The sequence below is a fragment of the Aquarana catesbeiana genome, linkage group LG03 (assembly GCF_042186555.1).
Source record: "Aquarana catesbeiana isolate 2022-GZ linkage group LG03, ASM4218655v1, whole genome shotgun sequence".
NCBI classification, from domain to species: domain Eukaryota; kingdom Metazoa; phylum Chordata; class Amphibia; order Anura; family Ranidae; genus Aquarana; species Aquarana catesbeiana.
In genome coordinates this window covers 348,437,363-348,459,932 of record NC_133326.1, presented here as the reverse complement: position 1 = coordinate 348,459,932, position 22,570 = coordinate 348,437,363, and the positions used below count along the sequence as shown (strand labels likewise).

Sequence of the window (22,570 nt, the reverse complement as noted above, 5' to 3'; positions counted from 1 at the left end):
GATTTTTCAGGAGGACAGAGTGATGCTGAGCCCTCGTCCAGGTTTTTTGCCAAAAGTGGTCTCAGGTTTCCGCCTGAACCAAGATATTGTCCTGCCATCGTTTTTTCCAAAACCATGTTCCAAGAAAGAGAAGTCACTACATTGTCTTGATGTAGTGAGAGCGGTCAAAGTCTATTTAAAGATAACTGCTCAGATCCGAAAGACTGATGTCTTATTTATAATGCCAGAAGGTCCTAAGAAAGGACAGGCAGCATCCAAATCCACTGTGCGCTAAGTGGATTCAGCAAGTTATAATTCAGACTTATGATTTAAGGGGTAAGATTCCACCTTTTCAAGTAAAAAAGCACTCTACCAGGGCGGTTAGTGCTTCTTGGGCAGTGCGTCACCAGGCTTCCATGGCTCAGATCTGTAAGGCCGCAACTTGGTCTTCAGTACATACATTCACCAAGTTTTATCAGGTGGATGTAAGAAGGCATGAGGAGATCACCTTTGGGAGCAGTGTGCTGCAGGCAGCAGTATAAGTCCTCAAGTCTGGGGGTGCGCAATGGGTTGTGTCTCCCTCCCCTCAAATAGCATTGCTATGGGACGTCCCACATAGTAATTACTATGGTGCTCTGTGTCCCGTGATATACGATAAAGAAAATAGGATTTTTATAACAGCTTACCAGTAAAAATCCTTTTCTTGGAGTACATCACGGGACACAGAGGTCCTGCCCCTCTTTCTGGTGTTTAAGTATATTGCTTTGCTACAAAAACTGAGGTACTCCTGGTAGGAGGAGGGGTTATATAGGGAGTGAACTTCCTGTATTGGGTATACCAGTGTCCATCACCTGAAGGTGCCTATATACCACATAGTAATTACTATGGTGCTCTGTGTCCCATGATGTACTCCAAGAAAATAATTTTACAGGTAAGCTGTTATAAAAATATCTCTCTCTGTCATGGTGGGGAGAAAATAGTGCAAGGTAGTTCATAACCTGGGTGGTAACCACAGGAGATAAAAGCTGACACAGGAGAGGCAGCACACTGAAGAGCAGAAGAGACTCTGGGATAAAGACAAGAAACAGACAAGCGTAGCAATATTAGTAACACATTTTATTGAGCAGTAATGCACTCACTAAAATGTAGATTAAAGTAAGCACATCTTTGAGGCAGCAGATGGGTTTCAGGGATCCAGAGCGGTTTCCATTGAGCGTAGTATCGCGTTTGGCTGCGCCAGTGGTTTCCAGTGTCCTGTGCTAGACGAGAAGGGCGCAGGAGGAAGCCGTCATACAGAAGGTCCCTGGTCTCTGGGGGAGGAAGCTGTGACCTGCACACATTCGGAGCATGCATGCTCCTTCATCAGGCATGCTCTGAACGCGTACATGTCACAGCTTCCTCCCCCAGAGACCTGGGACCTTCTGTATGATGGCTTCCTCCTGCACCCTTCTCGTCTAGCCCAGGACATGGAAACCACTGGCACCGCCGAGCACAATGACACTGCGCTCCATGGAAACCGCTCTGGATCCCTGAAACTCATCTACTGCCTCAAAGATGTGCCTACTTTAATCTACATTCTAGTGAGTGCATTACTGCTCAATTAAATGTGTTACTAATATTGCTACACTTAGACTGGTTCTGCTTATCTGTTTTAAATATAGTATGTTTGTTTTTCATAATTAAAACCTTTAGAATCACTTTAAGGCACTGATGGTGTAACTAGGGTCTCACAGCTGCTTTATGGGAAGTTCCTGTCAAATGTTGCAGGAGGCAGACCCAGAGTTCTGGACACAGTAAAAAATGGCCATCGTGAGAATAATAAGGAGGAAAAGAAAAACAAGGTACACAAAGAATAAAAAGCCAGCAATTATCTGTAAGTACCTGTTTCTAGATTGCCATTACTTAACATTTCTCGTCTTTGTTGTAATTTGCATGATTTTAGGAAGTCCCTTTAAGTGTATTTCCACCTTTGCAGGCAAACTGGGACAACACCTATTTTAAATTTGTAAAGTGTTCCCATTCACGAAGCAGAACTTCAAACTTTGAGGCTTGGTTCACATATGTCCGGGCATAGTTTCCTTGCATTTTTTTTAAAGGGTTCTGGGTGCAGTTTCGCTCACCGGTTTAGGTGCGATTCAGGTGTGAATTTTTACAGTGCATGACACTTGAATTCACACCTGACAAGGACTGAAAATCATACAGAACTCTTTTTAACCACTTCAGTCCCGGAAGGATTTGGCCCCTTAATGACCAAGCAATTTTTTGCGATACGGCACTGTGGTGCTTTAACTGCTTTAAGACCGGCCGCTGTCGTTTGATGGTGGCACAATGGCTCTCCTGCTCGAATCACCATAGCTGTACGGCGACTAGTTGCAGGCAGGGCGTACCCGTGGATCGGGAGGACCCGATGTCCTCCGGCGGCTCATGATTGCCTTGTACATAGGCAGAACGGGAAATGTAAACAAGGCATTTCCTTTTTCTGACAGGTGACATGACAGGGATCTACTGTTCCCAGTGGTCGGGAATAGGGATGAGCCGAACACCCCCCGGTTCGGTTTGTGGCAGAACATTCCAACAGGCAAAAAATTTGTGCGAGTACGCGAACACCGTTAAAGTCTATGGGACTCGAACGTGAAAAATCTAAAGTGCTAATTTTAAAGGGCTAATATGCAAGTTATTGTCATTAATAGTGTTTGGGGACCCCAGGTCCTGCCCCAGGGGACATGTATCAATGCAAAAAAAAAAGTTTTAAAAATGTCCGTTTTTTCAGAAGCACTGATTTTAATAATGCTTAAAGTGAAACAAGAAAAGTAAAATATTCCTATAAATATCGTGCCTGGGGGGTGACTATAGTATGCCTGTAAAGTGCCGCATTTTTCCCATGTTTAGAACAGTCCCTGCACAAAATGACATATCTAAAGGAATAAAAGTCATTCAAAACTGCTTGCGGCTGAGAAAAACGGCATGGGTCCCCCCCCAGTTCATTACCAGGCCCTTTGGGTCTGGTATGGATATTAAGGGGAACCCCGCACCCTATATACTCTGAACAGCAGTATACAGGCGATCCCCGGGTTACAAACAAGATAGGAACTGTAGGTTTGTTCTTAAGTCTGTTTGTAATTTGGAACAGGTACATTTTTTTAAGTGTAGCTCCAGCCAAAAATTCTATTTTTAAGCTTTTTGGATAACATAGGGAAGTGTTATCACCCCTGGAACATTTGTTTTGCTGTCTGTGCCCCTGTTCAGAAGATTTCACCTCACTTTCTGTCCCAATGACAATTGGATTTTGAACATTTTGGGTTATTAGGGAAAGGATTGGTGATAAAGCATCAGTGGAGACACCTTTTTCCCCATATTAACTCTTACAGGAGAAAATTTTTCCTTCCTAGGGGTAGATTTCCTCTCACTTCCTGTTGTCTCCCTCAGTTTGTAAGTAGGAGTCATTTGTAAGTCGGATATTTGAAAATAGGGGACCGCCTGTATATATATTATAAGGCCTGCTCTATACAATCTGAGGAAAATTGGGCCTAATGCCGCGTACACACGAGCGGACTTTACGGCAGACTTTGCCCGGAGGACGGGATTTCGTCGGACAATTCGATCGTGTGTGGGCTCCAGCGGACTTTGTTTGCTCAAAAGTTGGACGGACTTAGATTTGAAACATGTTTTAAATCTATCCGTCGAACGAGTCCGGTCGAAAAGTCCACTCGTCTGTATGCTAGTTCGACGGACAAAAAGCCATGCTATGGCAGCTATTGGCTACTGGCTATGAACTTCCTTATTTTAGTTCGGTCGTACGTCATCACGTACGAATTCGACAGACTTTGGTGGATTGTGTGTAGGCAAGTCCATTCATTCAGAAAGTCAGTCGTAAAGTATTTGATCAAAAATTGTAATTACACGCCCCTGTTACACAGGGGCAGAAAAGTTGGGCCTTAGACAGTGGTGGTGGTGCCCTGAACCAAAAATATTCTTAGAAGCTATCATCGTGAAGATTGAGGAGGAATAGGATAGTCACTCAGCATAATAGGATAGTCACTCGGCATATGCAGTCTTCAAGGGATCCCACATACATAGAAAAATCAATCAGTTACATCAGCATCAGGTGCTTGGTAGCTGGTGATCCAAGACGGATTCATTTTTATGAATGTGAGCCGATCAACAGAGTCTGTGGACAGGCGCACTCTGCGATTGGTTACAAAGCCTCCAGCAGCACTGAATGTGCGTTCAGAAAGAACACTGGATGCCGGACATGCCAGTAGTTCAATTGCATATTGAGCAAGCTCTGGCCAGTGGACCATCCTCAAGACCCAGTAACCCAGTGGATGTTCTGTTGGAAAGGTCTCCAAGTCTTATCTTGCCCCTAGATATTCCTGCACCATCTAATTCAGACGCTGGCGATGGTTGCTGGAACCGATCAGACCTTGGCACTGAGGACTGAAAAATTGTCTGAAGGCATCGGTCAGCCGGCCACCTTCTCCAACGCTCTTTCTGTGACTGATGAAGCCTCAGCAAGACGTTGTCCAGCACCAGGAAATTATAACCTCCCAGGCTCTGGAAACGCATTGCACAAACCTTTCTGCAAGGCCTCCGGAAGATGTTTCATACTCTGCTCCCTCTGTGAAGGCTGGATAAGTTCTGCAACCTTACCCTTTTAACGTGGATCAAGAAGGGTTGCCAGCCAGTAATGATCCCTCTCCTTGATACCACGAATCCTAGGGTCCTTTTGCAGGCTTTGCAGGATCAGGAAGGCCATGCAGCGTAAGTTTGCAGAGGCATTCGATCCTGAGTAATCTGGGTCAATAAGGATCACATGATCCTCAACCACCTCCTCCCAGCCACGTACAACTCCAGGGGTTTCTGGGGCCTGAAAACGATCCCTTGAAGACTGCTGCTGATGCTGAGTGTTATCCTCCACCTCCATGCTGACACAATCCTCCTCCTCTTCTTCTTCCTGTGTGATTGGCGGACCCGCAGGAATGCTATCTGGATAAAGGGGGCCTTGAGAGGTTAGGAAGTCCTCCTCTTCCTCCCGCTGTTCTGCCTCAAGTGCCCTGTCAATTATTCCATGAAGCGTTTGCTCCAACAGGAAGACAAGCAGGACAGTATCACTGATGCACGCACTGTCACTGCTCACCATCCTCATGGCCTCCTCAAATGGTGACAGGACAGTGCATGCATCCTTTATCATTAGCCACTGGCGTGGCGAAAAAAGCCAAGCTCCTCTGGCCCTGTCCTGGTGCCATACTCACACAGGTACTCATTAAGGGCCCTCTGCTGCGTGTGCAGCTGCTGCAGCATTGCCAACACTGAGTTCCACCTGGTGGGCATGTCACAAATGAGGCGGTTCTTGGACAGGTTGCATTCTCTTTGAATGTCAGCCAGCCGAGGACTGGCATTATATGACCGGCGGAAATGACCACAGATTTTCCTGTCAGAGGGAGGAGAGGAGGTTGGTGCCATTGTCGCATACAACCATTCCTGGCTGAAGCTGGCGTGGTGTCAACCAATTCTGAGCCTGCCCCTGCAGAGCTGCTAGAATCTCTGCCCCAGTGTGGCTCCTGTCCCCTAAGCAGACCAACTCAAGCACCGCATGGCAGCATGGCATCTTTTTGCCTGAGTGCTTGCGTAGCCCCTTGAACACCTACGGAGCACCGCTGGTTCAGAGGACAAATCTGCAGAGGAAGCAGCCATAGAGGAAGAAGAAGAGGAGGGGGTGGAGGAGAGAGCTGTGGCAGAATCACCACTACTATAATCTTGGAGGCGTGGTGGCGGAACAAGCTCCAACAATACTAAACCCTGTCCTGCATCCTTCCCAGCTGCCAGCAGAGTTCCCACCCTACCGTGAAAGAAAGGTAACGTCCCTATCCATGCCTGCTGGACCATGAGTAATATGCATATGATGGCCTTCCGTGAAAAGAAATGGCATTTGGGAACCTGCCACTGAGGTACCGCACATTCCACGAATTCACGAAAGGGGGCAGAGTCTACCAGCTGAAAAGGCAGCAGTTGCAGGGCTATCAATTTGGGCAAGCTAGCATTCAGACGCTGAAGCATGTGGATGGCTGGGACCGAATTTCTTTCGACGGTTTAGCAACTGGGGTAGGGGAATTTGCCTGCTAAAATCGGATGTTGGTGTACCGCTAGCAAATTGGCCACAAGTACTTGGGACAACCATTTCTATACCTTCATTCCTCTCAGTGCAGGTTTCTGAGAGGACTGGAGGTATAGTGGGGTTGGAGATCCCAGCTGATCAGGCGCAAGGAGAGGTCCGCCTTGTTCTTTGATGTGGCTCTTCTAAGTGCTGTTGCCAACAGACTGCATCGGAGGTCGTCATATGTCTGGTCAAGCATGTGGTGCCCAAGCGGCTGCTGTTTTGGCCATACTTGATACGCTTCAGACATATGTTGCAAACAGCAATGGTGCGATCTGCTGCTCACATGTCAAAAAAGGCCCACACCAAAGAACTTTTCAAAATATGCGGGGAGTCAGCAGTGCCCTGCACCTGCTTAGCTCTGCGGTGTGCTGCAATAGGGTGGCTGCCCTCTGGAGGGCATCCTGCCTCGTTGGAGATGTGCCTCCTCCTCTCTTCTATCAGGCACCCAAGTAGAGTCCCCTGGAAGACGTAAGCTTGTTACGAAACGCCGCGTAGGGCGGAACAGAGCAACGTGATCGCATCATCCCCCATCGCTGTTGTGTACCAGCAGGACGGGCTGTCTGTGGGCATCCGGCCGGTGCCCCAGACTTCTCTTCAGTCGTTCAACATTGTGATTTTACATGTGAGTGTTTACTTATTTTTATTTAATAAAACCATACGATTTTACACTATTTGGAGCTCTCTTTTCCATTTATGGTTAACTTCGGTGCTGAGAGTTTGATGCCCCGCCATTGTGCCATTGATCCATCTGACATCGAGGCCCCCAATATCTCAACCTAGCGTTATCATCTGGTTCCTAGATGGTGGTCCGGAGTAACTATTCTTAACAGCCTACCCAGACCCTCTGTAGTGGGGGGGTCATGGGTCTCTGGTAAGCGGCCAGTATTCTCATTGGTGATGATGGATCAGACACTTTATTCCTAATCATCAAGATTTTTCTAAATCTTTATTAATACTTGGGTGACCATCTTATCAACTTCATGGACTTTTTAATACCCTATAAATTTGCACTGTTGCACATGAAAATGCACTTTTGTGTGTTCATTTAATGTATACGTTTAGTAGTGTGCACTATATACGGTATATGTTTTATATACCTTTCACGAGGTTTTGCACTTTATGATGGTTAATTGTCATCTGCACAGTCTTTTTCATTAGCGCAGTTCTATTTTTTAATTGTTTACTTTATGTTTGTGATTCACATAGGAATTTGCAGCTTCATTTTTTTACACATTTTTACCTATGCGCAGTTTTACTTTCTTCTTTTTCCACCCAAGTAGAGTCAGTGACCTCATCATCCCCTCCCTCCTCGTCACTAGAGCAAACTTGGCAGTATGCTGCAGGTGGGGGGAACATGACTGCCAGTTTCTTGACCTTCTTGGGCACCCCCTCTCTCTAGGCTCACGTTACTCCCTTCCTCAACCTGGGTACCATCATCGGAGTCTTCAAATCGCTGCGCATCCTCCTGCAGCATGTACCCGACACTGTGGTCAAGTAGTTCGGGGGACTCCTCCGTGCATGATGGTGGGGCTAGGGAAGAAGTGACTGTTGACATGGAGCCGATGGAATAGACCGCTTTGACAGCTGCATTGGTAGGCAAACTACTCTGAGCCTGGGTGACAGAGGATGAGGAGGATGAGGACGGCTTTGTTATCCATTCCACCAACTATTCTGCATGTTGTGGCTCAATAACATAGCCCTGCCGTGCATTATGGGGCGTTATGCAAGGCTCAAATTTGGCGCAAACGCCCCATAATGTTTGGTTTTTGACGAACAGCCAATGTTCGAGTCAAACTCATGTTCGACCCGAACATAAAGCTTATCTCTAGTCGGGAACCATTATCTCTGTCATGTCCCAGTAAGCCCGCCCCCCCCCACAGTTAGATACACTCATAGGGAACACAGTTAACCCCTTGATCGCCCCCTAGTGTTAACCCCTTCCCTGCCAATAACATTTACACAGTACTCAGTGGCTATTTTTAACTCTGATCGCTGTATAAATGTCAGTGGTCCCAAAGACGTGTCAAGTGTCCAATCTGTCCGCCACAATGTCGCAGTCCTGATAAAAATCACAGATCACCTCCATTACAAGTAAAAAAAAAAAAAAAAATAATAAAAATGCCATAAATCTATTCCCTATTTTGTAGACGCTATAGTTTTTGCACAAACCAATCAATATACGCTTATTGTGAGAATACATAGAAGAAAACATATCGGCCTAAACTGATGAAGAAATTTGTTTTTAAAAAAATAAATGTGGGATATTTATTATAGCAAAAAGTAAAAAATATTGTTTTTTTTTCTCAAAATTGTCACTTTTTTGTTTTAATTTTTTTGCGCTATAAAACAAAAAACGACCAACAATTTAGGGTCCTTTCACACGGGACGGATCCGTGATGATCCGCCCCCTGAACATCCGCTTGCTCAGCGGGGATCGCTCCGGGGATCCCCGCTGAGCAGGCAGATGACAGGTCCGTCGCTGCACACTGCAGGGACGTACCTGTCAGAGCGCCGCTCTCCCCTGTGGGGGATCGGATGACACCCGATCCGATCACGGATGGAAAAGTAGGTTTTTCCTCCGTTACACTTTTTCGGATCGGAGCGGGTCGGATGTCAGCGGACATGTCACCGCTGACATCTGACGCTCCATAGAGGTCTATGGAGGGTCCGTTCAGGTCCGCCTAAAAAACTGACAGGCGGACCTGAACGGATTGTTCGTGTGAAAGAGGTCTTAACCACTTGACGACCGCCTCACGCCGATTTACGTTGGCAAGGTGGCACGGACAGGCAAAATCACGTACATATACGTGATTTGCCTTCCGCGGGTGGGGGGTCCAATCGGACCCCCCCCCCCCCGGTGCCCGAGGCGGTCGTCTTTTGTCCCACGGCGATCGGAGATGAGGGGGAGGCCATCCGTTCGTGGCCCCCCCCCTCGCGATCGCCGCCGGCCAATCACATCATTCCTTTGCTGCTGTATGCAAAACAGCAGCAAAGGAAATGATGTCATCTCTCCTCGGCTCGGTAATTTCCGTTCCGGCCCGAGGAGAGAAGACAGGTATGTGAGTGCACAACACTACACACACACAGTAGAACATGCCAGGCACACAAAACACCCCGATCCCCCCCCCCCGATCGCCCCCTGATCCCCCACCCAATCACCCCCCCCCCGTCACAAACTGACACCAGCAGTTTTTTGTTTTTTTTTTGTTTTTTTTCCGATTACTGCATTGGTGTCAGTTTGTGACAGTTACAGTGTTGGGACAGTTAGTATTACCCCCCTGTAGGTCTAGGATACCCCCCTAACCCCCCCTAATAAAGTTTTAACCCCTTGATCACCCCGTCACCAGTGTCGCTAAGCGATCATTTTTCTGATCGCTGTATTAGTGTCGCTGGTGACGCTAGTTAGGGACCTAAATATTTAGGTTCGCCGTCAGCGTTTTATAGCGACAGGGACCCCCATATACTACCGAATAAATGTTTTAACCCCTTGATGGCCCCCTAGTTAACCCTTTCACCACTGATCACCGTATAACTGTTACGGGTGACGCTGGTTAGTTTGTTTATTTTTTATAGTGTCAGGGCACCCGCCGTTTATTACCGAATAAAGGTTTAGCCCCCTGATCGCCCGGCGGTGATATGCGTCACCCCAGGCAGCGTCAGATTAGCGCCAGTACCGCTAACACCCACGCACGCAGCATACGCCTCCCTTAGTGGTATAGTATCTGATCCGATCAGATCTATACTAGCGTCCCCAGCAGTTTAGGGTTCCCAAAAACACAGGGTTAGCGGGATCAGCCCAGATACCTGCTAGCACCTGCGTTTTGCCCCTCCGCCCGGCCCAGCCCAAGTGCAGTATCGATCGATCACTGTCACTTACAAAACACTAAACGCATAACTGCAGCGTTCGCAGAGTCAGGCCTGATCCCTGCGATCGCTAACAGTTTTTTTGGTAGCATTTTGGTGAACTGGCAAGCACCAGCCCCAAGCAGCGTCAGATTAGCGCCAGTACCGCTAACACCCACGCACGCACCGTACACCTCCCTTAGTGGTATAGTATCTGAACGGATCAATATCTGATCCGATCAGATCTATACTGGCGTCCCCAGCAGTTTAGGGTTCCCAAAAACGCAGTGTTAGCGGGATCAGCCCAGATACCTGCTAGCACCTGCATTTTGCCCCTCCGCCCGGCCCAGCCCACCCAAGTGCAGTATCGATCGATCACTGACACTTACAAAACACTTAACGCATAACTGCAGCATTCGCAGAGTCAGGCCTGATCCCTGCAATCGCTAACAGTTTTTTTGGTAGCTTTTTATTGAACTGGCAAGCGCCAGCGGCCTAGTACACCCCGGTAGTAGTCAAACCAGCACTGCAGTAACACTTGGTGACGTGGCGAGTCCCATAAGTGCAGTTCAAGCTGGTGAGGTGGCAAGCACAAGTAGTGTCCCGCTGCCACCAAGAAGACAAACACAGGCCCGTCGTGCCCATAGTGCCCTTCCTGCTGCATTCGCCAATCCTAATTGGGAACCCACCGCTTCTGCAGCTTCCGTACTTCCCCCATTCACATCCCCAACCAAATGCAGTCGGCTGCATGAGAGGCATTTTCTTTATGTCCTCCCGAGTACCCCTACCCAACGAACCCCCAAAAAAGATGTTGTGTCTGCAGCAAGCGCGGATATAGGCGTGACACCCTCTATTATTGTCCCTCCTGTCCTGACAATCCTGGTCTTTGCATTGGTGAATGTTTTGAACGCTACCATTCATTAGTTGAGTATTAGCGTAGGGTACAGCATTGCACAGACTAGGCACACTTTCACAGGGTCTCCCAAGATGCCATCGCATTTTGAGAGACCCGAACCTGGAACCGGTTACCGTTATAAAAGTTAGTTACAAAAAAAGTGTAAAAAAAAAAATATATATATATAAAATTTAAAAAAATAGTTGTCGTTTTATTGTTCTCTCTCTCTCTATTCTCTCTCTCTTGTTCTGCTCTTTTTTACTGTATTCTATTCTGCAATGTTTTATTGTTATTATGTTTTATCATGTTTGCTTTTCAGGTATGCAATTTTTTATACTTTACCGTGCTTTATTGTTAACCATTTTTTTGTCTTCAGGTACGCCATTCACGACTTTGAATGGTTATACCAGAATGATGCCTGCAGGTTTAGGTATCATCTTGGTATCATTCTTTTCAGCCAGCGGTCGGCTTTCATGTAAAAGCAATCCTAGTGGCTAATTAGCCTTTAGACTGCTTTTACAAGCCGTGGGAGGGAATGCCCCCCCCCCCACTGTCTTCCGTGTTTTTCTCTGGCTCTCCTGTCTCAACAGGGAACCTGAGAATGCAGCCGGTGATTCAGCCAGCTGACCATAGAGCTGATCAGAGACCAGAGTGGCTCCAAACATCTCTATGGCCTAAGAAACCGGAAGCTACGAGCATTTTATGACTTAGATTTCGCCGGATGTAAATAGCGCCATTGGGAAATTGGGGAAGCATTTTATCACACCGATCTTGGTGTCATCAGATGCTTTGAGGGCAGAGGAGAGATCTAGGGTCTAATAGACCCCAATTTTTTCAAAAAAGAGTACCTGTCACTACCTATTGCTATCATAGGGGATATTTACATTCCCCGAGATAACAATAAAAATGATTAAAAAAAAAAAAAAAAAATGAAAGGAACAGTTTAAAAATAAGATAAAAAAGCAAAAAAAATAAGAAAAAAAAAAAAAAAAAAAAAAAAAAAAGCACCCCTGTCGCCCCCTGCTCTCACGCTAAGGCGAACGCAAGCGGCGGTCTGTCGTCAAACGTAAACAGCAATTGCACCATGCATGTGAGGTATCGCCGCAAAGGTCAGATCGAGGGCAGTAATTTTTGCAGTAGACCTCCTCTGTAAATCTAAAGTGGTAACCTGTAAAGGCTTTTAAAGTCTTTTAAAAATGTATTTATTTTGTTGCCACTGCACGTTTGTGCGCAATTTTAAAGCATGTCATGTTTGGTATCCATGTACTCGGCCTAAGATCATCTTTTTTATTTCATCAAACATTTGGGCAATATAGTGTGTTTTAGTGCATTAAAATTTAAAAAAGTGTGTTTTTTCCCCAAAAAATGCGTTTGAAAAATCGCTGCGCAAATACTGTGTGAAAAAAAAAAAATGAAACACCCACCATTTTAATCTGTAGGGCATTTGCTTTAAAAGAATATATAATGTTTGGGGGTTCAAAGTAATTTTTTTGCAAAAAAAAAATAACTTTTTCATGTAAACAATGAGTGTCAGAAAGGGCTTTGTCTTCAAGTGGTTAGAAGAGTTGGTGATGTGTGACATAAGCTTCTAAATGTTGTGCATAAAATGCCAGGACAGTTCAAAACCCCCCCCAAATGACCCCATTTTGGAAAGTAGACACCCCAAGCTATTTGCTGAGAGGCATGTCGAGTCCATGGAATATTTTATATTGCGACACAAGTTGCGGGAAAGAGACAAATTTTTTTTTTTTTTTTTTGCACAAAGTTGTCACTAAATGATATATTGCTCAAACATGCCATGGGAATATGTGAAATTACACCCCAAAAAACATTCTGCTGCTTCTCCTGAGTACGGGGATACCACATGTGTGAGACTTTTTGGGAGCCTAGCCGCGTACGGGACCCCGAAAACCAAGCACCGCCTTCAGGCTTTCTAAGGGAGTGAATTTTTGATTTCACTCTTCACTGCCTATCACAGTTTCGGAGGCCATGGAAAGCCCAGGTGGCACAAAACCCCCCCAAATGACCCCATTTTGGAAAGTAGACACCCAAAGCTATTTGCTGAGAGGTATAGTGAGTATTTTGCAGACCTCACTTTTTGTCACAAAGTTTTGAAAATTGAAAAAAGAAAAAAAAAAAAGTTTTTTCTTGTCTTTCTTCATTTTCAAAAACAAATGAGAGCTGCAAAATACTCACCATGCCTCTCAGCAAATAGCTTGGGGTGTCTACTTTCCAAAATGGGGTCATTTGGGGGGGTTTTGTGCCACCTGGGCATTCCATGGCCTCCGAAACTGTGATAGGCAGTGAAGAGTGAAATAAAAAATTTACACCCTTAGAAATCCTGAAGGCGGTGCTTGGTTTTCGGGGCCCCGTTAACACCTGTTAACCTCCTTGCACGGTCCGACGTACAGGTACATCGGTTTGCGCAGGAGAGCAGACCTGCCGCAGTATCTGCATGAGCTGGTCGGCAAGTGGTTAAAAACGGACTGCAGCCAGCCCGGACATATGTAAACCAGCCCCATAGAAAGGAGGTTCGGTTCAAAATGCATCCAATTCGCATATATATGAACACAGCCTAAAACAGCTGCTTGCCTTTTTACATGCACTTTTTAGAAAATTCCAAAACTGAATAAACCCTCCTTCGCTCTACTCTTTCATGTAATGTTTATGAAGTCATGGTTACCATAATAAACCCTGTCTATACTATGTTGGCAGATCTTTACAGTATTTAGTTAGTACAGCTGATATTGTTCACAAACTGTCCTAGCAAATGGTTAGACATCAAAGCTTTGGGTGGTACATTGAGTGTTAATGCACTTTTGGTCCAATCTGTTCCTGGGGTGTACATTCTATGCATAAAGATAAAAAACCTTCTGTGTGCAGCAGCCCCCCTCATACTTGCCTAAGCCCATTTCGATCCAGAGATGTTGCAGGAGTGTCTCGGCTGCCCTGGGACTCTCCCTCCTCATTGATTGACAGCAGGGGGAGCCAATGGCGCCGCTGTCTCATCCAAAGTCAGCCAATGAAGAGAGAAAGGGGCGGGGAGGACACAGGGAGCTATGGCTCAGCTCAGGTGCCCCCAGAGCAAGCAGCTTGCTCTGGGGGCCCTCAACAGGAGCAAGGGGCCAGGAGCACCGAAGACGGACCCCAGAAGAGGAGGATCGGGGCTGCTCTGTGCAAAACCACTGCGCAGAGCAGGTAAATATAACATTTAAGTGGGGTGCCCCAAGGTTCTGTCTAGAGACCAATTCTATTCAATTCATTCAAAAATTATATAGAGAATAGCATAAATAGCTCAATCTCAGTTTTTGCGGATGACACAAAATTAAGCAGGGCAATAACTTCAGCATATAGAAATTTTATAGAAAGACCTGAACAAAATATTGGATTGGGCTAATACATGGCAAATGAGGTTTAATGTGGAGAAATGTAAAGGCACTTGGGGGCAAAAAAAAAAAAAGAAAAGTACTCATTAGGGGGGAGAACCTCTGGGGGAATCAAGGATGGAGAAAGATCTGGGGGTCCTAGTAGATGACAACTTGAGCAATAGCATGCAATGTCAAGCTGCAGCTACCAAAGCAGGCAGGAATATTAGCATGCATAAAAAAAGGATATACTCCAGAGATAAAACAATAATCCTGCCACTTTATAAAATTCTGGTTCTGGCCACCAGTCCTCAGAAGGGATGTGCTGGAACTGGAGAGAGTGCAAAGAAGGGCAACAAAACTAATAAGGGGACTGGACTACCTCAATTATGAGTAAGGACTGCAAGCACTAAATTTATTCTCGCTGGAAAAACGACGCTTGAGAGGAGATATGGTAGCAATTTACAAATACCTCAATGCTCCCAGCATAGGAAAAAAAAATATTTAGTCTGAAGGAGTGTAAGAGGACACAGGGCCACACAGTGAGGTTGGAGGAGAAGCGGTTTAACCTTAAACTGCGCAGGGGGGTTTTCACTGTAAGGGCAATAAGGATGTGGAACTCTCTTCCACAATTGGTGGTGGCAGCGGGGAGTATGGATATATTTTAGAGACTCTTGGATGTGCATCTTAAAGAACACAACATACAGGGATATGGAATATTATAGACACTGACACATGTGCACCTATACAGGTTGAACTGGATGGACTATTGTCTTTATTCAACCTTACCCACTATGTAATACGATATGTTTGTTATTTTTAACTAAAAAAAACATGAGACTTAAGTATCACTTTAACAGCTTGCCGACCGCCTCATGCAGCTATACTGCGGCAGAATGGCACGGCTGCACAAAACCCCATACGTGTATGTTGTCCCTTTTAAGAGCCGCCGGAGGCGCACACGCCCGCTGCATCGTGGCCGGCGGGTGCAATTGCATGCACGAGAGCCAACACAGGGATTTGTGTGGACACACAAATCCCTGTTCTGTCAGGGGAGAGGAGACCTATCGTTTGTTCCTACTAACTACGAACAACAATATGTCTCCTCTTCCAGTCAGTCCTATCCCCAGTTAGAACACACTGAGGGAACACACATTTAACCCCTTGATCGCCCCCTAGTGTTAACCCCTTCCCTACCAGGGACATTTACACAGTAATCAGTGCATTTTTATAGCACTGATCACTGTATAAATGTCAATGGTCCCAAAAATGCATCAAAAGTGTCCGATCTGTCCGCCACAATGTCGCAGTACAAAAAATTTTTTTTAAAAATCACAGATCGCTTTCCCATAGTTTGCAGACGCTATATCTTTTTCTTTGTATATAGTTTCATAGTGCAAATAACTTATTAACCAACTTTTACAAAAAAACTCACTAGACTGACATTTTTATGAAGTGTTTAAAATGTTTTTTCACCATTGATGGTGTGTTTAATGGTCCAAGTAATTCTTGAAGGCTTTTTGCTCACAAAAGGAGGAGCTGAGAGAATTTTAAAATATATAAAAAGTGCAGTGCCCCTTTAAATTAAAAAACTTTCAATAAGAACATTTGTTATACAAATGAATAACATACAATGTGCAAAATAGTATAAGTGAAAAAGTCCCAAAGGGAAAGATGATCCTTGCAACTGACTGGTAAATCAATTAAGTGCCAATAAAATGGCATTTACACAGAATACAATATGTGCTCCAAATTTGTCCCACCAGTGCTTGCAAGCTCCTTAACTGACAAAAAAATTCCCAAACCGAAATCAAATGAGCCTGGCTACATTGCAGGCAGCAATAACCCTTTCCAACGGCATGATTACACAGTATACCTAGTACTAGATAATACTCATAGCAGACATATAGGAACAAATCCCATATAGTGCAGTATTTAAAAACAAAAGTTTCCATTTATGAAAAAGCCAAGCACATGATGTGACAGGAGGCACTTTTGGGGAGCCCGTGGAACCCCGCTTCTCTTGGAGAGGTTGGGAAACCCTTGTTTCGGCTCCCCCATGTACCTCTTATGTGTAAGTTACCCTGTGTCCATTAGGGGCACAGGGTGAGCGAGAAAGTGATGGACAACTACTTAAAGTGACCGCCACCCCCATTTTACTTACTTGAGCCCTGGAACTTGACCCCCCGGGGACGTGCTCTTCCTCTGCCCGGGGTTCTCGGCTCTTGATTGGATAGATTGATAGCAGCGCAGCCACTGGCTCCCGCTGCTGTCAATCAAATCCAATAACGCGGGTACTGGGGCCAGGGCCGAGTCATACATTCGGCAGCTATGGACGCCGAATGCTGGACTCGGGAGCGCGCTCGCAAGGTAACACCCTTGGGGTAGCGCTTCCCCTAGGGGGTTATCTGATGCGGGGAGGAGACGCGAGAGCCGCCGGGGACCCCAAAAGAGCAGGTTTGGGGCCACTCTGTGCAAAAGGAGCTGCACAGTGGAGGAAAGTATGATATGTTATTTAAAAAGCAAAAAAAGAAAAACCCTTACAATCACTTTAATGGACACTGAGAATGTGGTTTGGATTACTTCAAATGAAACAGTAATATTTATCCACACTATCTCCCAGGAAATACATAAAGCTATTCCTGATTTGTTTGATTCTAAACTATACATGTTAATTGAAAGAGCTACTTCTCCAAGGGAAGCTGGGTTCCATGGGCCCCTCCACCCAAAGTGCCTCCCATCACAGCATGTATGCAGGAACTAGCACAGCCGCAAACCAAATCAGCATGCATGATGACGTCACGTACCAGGCCCTGCCCAACACATGTTTCTTCTAAGCAGACATGGTTAGGGGAAAAAGGCTAAACTAGGAGCAGTTTTCATGCTTGGCTGCTGGATGTCAAAGATGATGCTCAGTCAAGCAGAATGTATAGGTGGAATTGCCAGGCTAGAAACATGGGAGCTGCCACTGCCAACTTGCTTTTGAAGGTGTAAGCTCCAGAGCAGGCAGTTCTATTCTCAATGAATGCCTGTTTGTGAGGATCTTTTGTATATATCTTTACATTTCAAACTTTTTCCAGATTTTCTAGGCTCCCGAGGCACTCTATAGCAACCTAGACCAAACATACAGACAACTAGAGGTGTCTGCTCTGCAATTTAAATACTTGTCTATGTTTAGAATAGCTACAGGTTCACTTTAAAGCCTCATACACACTCAGCATAAAAAAATGCTGCTTATACAGGTGTTTGGCATTTTTTTATTCCAGCCTGTGGAAGCAACACTATGTTAGCCTGTGTGTCCATGCACAGGAGCGTTTACAGGCTAAAGAAAAAAAATTTTTTAAAAATGAATAAAAACACATTGCAAGTGTGTTTGAGAGGAGCCTTTCAGGCAGAAAAAACAACTGACTTACCTAAACACACCTAAATACCTCACATTTTTTCTAGGGTTTTCTAGTGTTTTAGTGGAAAACGCTTAAAATGCTCTTAAATGCGCCTAAATGCTTAAACAATATGCTCCAAAGGAGATGCTTTTTTTTTCCTGACAGCAGTTCTGGCACATGGACCCTAAATCTTGTTCTCGCTGTGCATGCTTTCATGCATTTTACTGCATTTAGCATTCATTGGCAATAGGACCTGGCCCCACCAACATGTGGCATGTATGTCCTGCAGATTTTTTGCATGTTGGTCTGTTTCATCCAGTTCAAGTAAGGCTGCTTTTCACACTGAGGTGCTTTAGAGGCACTATAGCGCTAAAAATATAAGAGCCTCTCCTCTCACTCCAGTGTGAAAGCTTTCACACTGGAGCGATGTGCTTGCAGGACGGTAAAAAAAGTCCTGCAAGCAGCATCTTTGCAGCCCTGTAGGTATACACTGCTCCTAAAGCGCCCTTGCCCATTGAAATCAATGGGCAGTGCCGCCGAACTGCAGCAGCGCTTTGCGGTCGGTTTTAACCATTTTTCACCCACTAGCGGGGGTTAAAAGCGCCCCCCCCAGCAGCAGAATAGCGCTGCTAAAACGGCAGTAAAGCGCCTCAGTTTGAAAGCACTCTTAGTTATCAAGATAATACTGAAGATCCTTTAGAACAGAACAAAATGTTGGTTGGTGGAGTCGCCAGGCCAGAGATTATAGTGCCTGGGGACAGCTGGGCAAAAATGGATTGAAATTCAGCCAGTTCTGCAGGGACCAGATGCATTTCAATCAATAAAAAACATCCAACTTACTATATCTGGCTGGAACTAAAGAGGAAGCTAAAACTATTTTACTTCCTGTATTCTTATTTTACAATAAGTATAGGATTCTTCAACCTGTAATTTTATTTCAAGTAGCTACTTTGAATTTTTTTCTTAAAGGCATTTTAAGCCACAACTAGATCAGTTCCCAGTCCTCTGAGAGCAGTGTTAATTTTGACATCAAATTTCAATTTAACTTTAGTCATAGTCTTGACTAAAATGTCATTTTAGTTTTAGTCGGATTTTAGTCACCTGAATGTTTTAGCTTTAGTAGTATTTTAGTCGACTAAAATCTCCAGCACATTTTATATATATATATTTCTTATTATATTTAACTTTTTAATATCATGAATTTAAATGAAGATGAGTTTGTCGGCCATGATCGGCACCTTTTAGCACAAGAAAAAATTTTCCAAAGTTTCCAAAATTTCCATTCAGTGCACCTCTAGTGTTAAGGTTTGAACATGTACTACAGACAGATATTAGTTATATACAGTATCACAATGGCTAAATCTGTCTGTAATGCATGTTCAAACCTAATATTTTTTACTCCAGGAGTATATAATGAGTTTGGAAATTCTAGAGAAATCCCTAAGAAATGCATTACAATTAAACTAAACCCATTAGAATTTTAGTAGACTAAAATGTACTGATTTCAATTTAGTTTTACTCAGTCTTTTGACTAAAATGCCATATTAGTTTTAGTCATCCAAATTGTTTTAGTTTTAGTCATGTTAGTCAACAAAAATCGTGTTCATTTAGTCTGCAAAAATATTTTTCAGCGGTAAAATTAACACTATTAGAGAGTGCTGCTTGTCTGCAATTGTTTTCCTGATATTCTCCCCTTGTAGCCACGGACTGTAGTACAAAGAGAAGAACCATCAGAATTATGCAGTTAATGTAGCAGGGGAAAAACTTGCGGTTTTCCTAGCTGTAGGAGGTTTGTGAACGGAATCTTCAGTCATGTTGCGTTAACCTCCTTTTTTTCTGGGTGTAAAGTACTAAGTCCCAGTTGGCCTGCAAGCCACTATATACAAGTAGCACAAATTTTACACTCATACACTGGCAGTAATGTGAGCAATGTTCTCTGTGGTGGTGCAGTTTGGCTGCTACAACAAAGCATTGTAAACACCATCATACAGGTAAAGAATGCGGCAGTCACCTGGATATTAAATCTCCTCTATCTAAACAAAACATTTCAGAAAAAAAACAATAATACAGCTTTCAAAATAAAGTAACTAATGGGAAGAAAAGGGTAGCAGAACATGGGGGCATCACTCTACTACTAAATGATCTTATCTGGATGGAAAAGTACAAGATAATCCAAGGACACTTTTGCACCCCTAATGATCAACCACCAAAGGTCTCTGCTAAGATCTATAAATACCTATACATGTACAGTATATGTTGTGTATCTGTTACTGGAATGGCTATTAGTCCTATAATGTCTATCTTTTAATAAAGAGCAGAAAGGGAGGGGGTGGACTGAACATTTGAGGGCAAGGACATGCTAGTCTAGAGGCTCCAGTTTGGCCCGACTAATCCAGCAGCTTTTTAGCTTTCAAGCCTTACATCCTAAACCTCATCTCAGCTACAACACACTCCATGGCCAAGCAAAGAGCCTTAGACTTCCCAGGCCAGTGGGAAGAACAGCGGGCAACATTCAAAATGGCACAGGAGCATGAGTTACCCAGACTCACAGAAGACTGAACTTTCCACTACTCTTTTTGCTGCATAGCAACACAGTGAGGGTTGCCTGTCCTCCCGACTGATCCAGATTCATGGGGTTTACATACACGGCATCTGTTGCTGGAGACTGCGGTCTTAGGGCACACATAAAGGCCCTGCAGCTATCAGATCTGGAGTGCTTCATCTGGAGGGCTAAGCAAGCCTTTAAACAAAGCTTAAAAATTAATATAACACATCTAAGTCAGGGAGTGGAATCTACATAGTTTAAACATGGCTCTCTTGAGGGGAAAATGTAAAAATCAAGATGTCGACTGCTTGCTGAATCAACTGGACGATAATGAAAACCAGAGCAGGCCCTCCAATATCAGCAAAAGGGGTCTGCCTAAAGCCACAGGCCCTCAGGACATCAACCCTGCAGGGAATCTTTATTGAGAACTTGGGAAATTTAGCTACTACACACATTAAAATACCTAGGGGTTACAGGGCATTGCACCCTCCCAAGCAAGACCTTAAAGTGTTACTAAACCCAGGAACATGCATTCATTATAGCTGGTCTCCCACAGTACACAGAACATGGAAATACAATTATTTTAGTAAATATAAACTGCTAAATACCTTTTCTCATCAGCACTTAGAGCAGTCTTGTGACTTCTATCGGTGTCTGGTTAAAGCTTGTAGGAGGAGTTTTCTTTCTTCTCTGACTGTCCTATGAGGCTGCAGGACCCCTGACCCTCTGTCTGGACAGTGCTGATTGGCCCTGTGCTGATCACATGCACCCTCCCAAGAGAAAAAAAAAACAAACTATCAATACACACCAGACTGAGCATGTGCAGCGTTGCTTCCAAAGGCTCTGTCTTATCAGGAGATGGATTGGGGACTGTGGAAGAAGGGGAGGATCAGAGAAGACATGCAAAGGATTAACCCCTTAGGTTCCACAGTGAGTATAGCAAGCATGCTTTACTGCATATACACACTGATTTTACGGTTGTGGGTTTAGTAACACTTTAAGAAGGGACAGGATATTATCTGCACAAACATTCTGTGAAGGTGCAGCAAACAGTTTGACTTTGAGGAATCCCAAATGTCTTATTTCCTCAGGTTTTTCTTATTGCATTTTTATGCAGCCCAGGGGTCTCCATCCACTGCTGGTCCCCTTCAGTCGGTGGCCTTTACCTACTCCTGTGACATTCCCTTTTTTCCTGATCGCCTACAAGGGTAGGGTAAAATGTACATCCTGAGATACAAAAGGTAAGGTTACCTAACAAAACTCCTCCAGCAATTTTAGACCTAACCGCAGTGGACATCCTGACTGTGGAACAGATAAAGTGTAACTAAAGGCAAATTTTTTTGTTCTATTTTGGCAGGTTTTTTGATAAAATCACATACACACACATATATATATATATATATATATATATATATATATATATATATATATATATATATATATATATATATATATATATACACACACACACACACACACATACATATATATATATATATATATACACACATATATACACACACACACCTGTGTCCCATTGGGGAGATTTCACTTCCTATTCCATAGCCAAAAACAGGAAGTGAAAAAAATCCCAGGGTGTCACTGGAACTAATGTCCAAACTAGATGATTTCCCCTCTATTACTGGTCCAGTGCCTTTAGTTACACTTTAACTAGTTCAGCTCTTTGAATGTATGTAGTGAACCGTTAATCACAAGCTGGTGACTGTAGTAGCAGACATCAGCTTGTGAGGGTTTTCTGCAGCCAGCTCCTGGCTTCAAAGAAAAAGTGATGAGGCGGCTGTATAACTGCCGATCACTTTCACAGAGAGAGCAGGGCGTTTTTTTTTTAAAGAGTCATTTTTTTGGAATATCATGGGTGCACGTGATTTTAAGACTTGTCATGTTTGGTATCCATTTACCCGACGCAACCTCATCTTTTAGAATTTACCAAAAAAGTGGGCATTATATGGTTTGTTTGCACTAAAATTCATTCTATTATATTTTTTCCTGAAAACGTGTATTTAATAAATAGCTGCGCAAATATCATGTGACATTAAAATGTGCAACTATCATTTTTATTTTATAGGGCCTCTACTTTCAGAAAATATATAATGTTCTGGTGTTCAAGTAATTTTTTATGAAAAAAAAATTAGATTTTTACATGTGTGCAAAAAATAAGAATTCACTTTAGAGTTGAACTTGGTAAACATACCTCTAGTCAAGAGGGATCTGCACCCTGGCAAACGGTTTGCAACTGCCATAAAACTAGTTTTTCACCACTTCTGTCTGTGTTCCCTGCACTCTCATAACTTAATCTACATTTTCACCACTTTAGACAAAGTCCTACTTGGACCCTGCTAATACCCCTTCTCCTTTCTCTTGCTGGAGCAGACACTTGTCACA

General features: G+C 44.2%; 1 protein-coding gene across 3 annotated transcripts in view; it reads right to left on the bottom strand.

Annotated features, from left to right (window-relative positions):
- SH3PXD2B (SH3 and PX domains 2B) overlaps nt 1-22,570 on the bottom strand; it is a 296,070-nt gene that overhangs the window by 186,736 nt on the left and 86,764 nt on the right. The window lies entirely within an intron of this gene.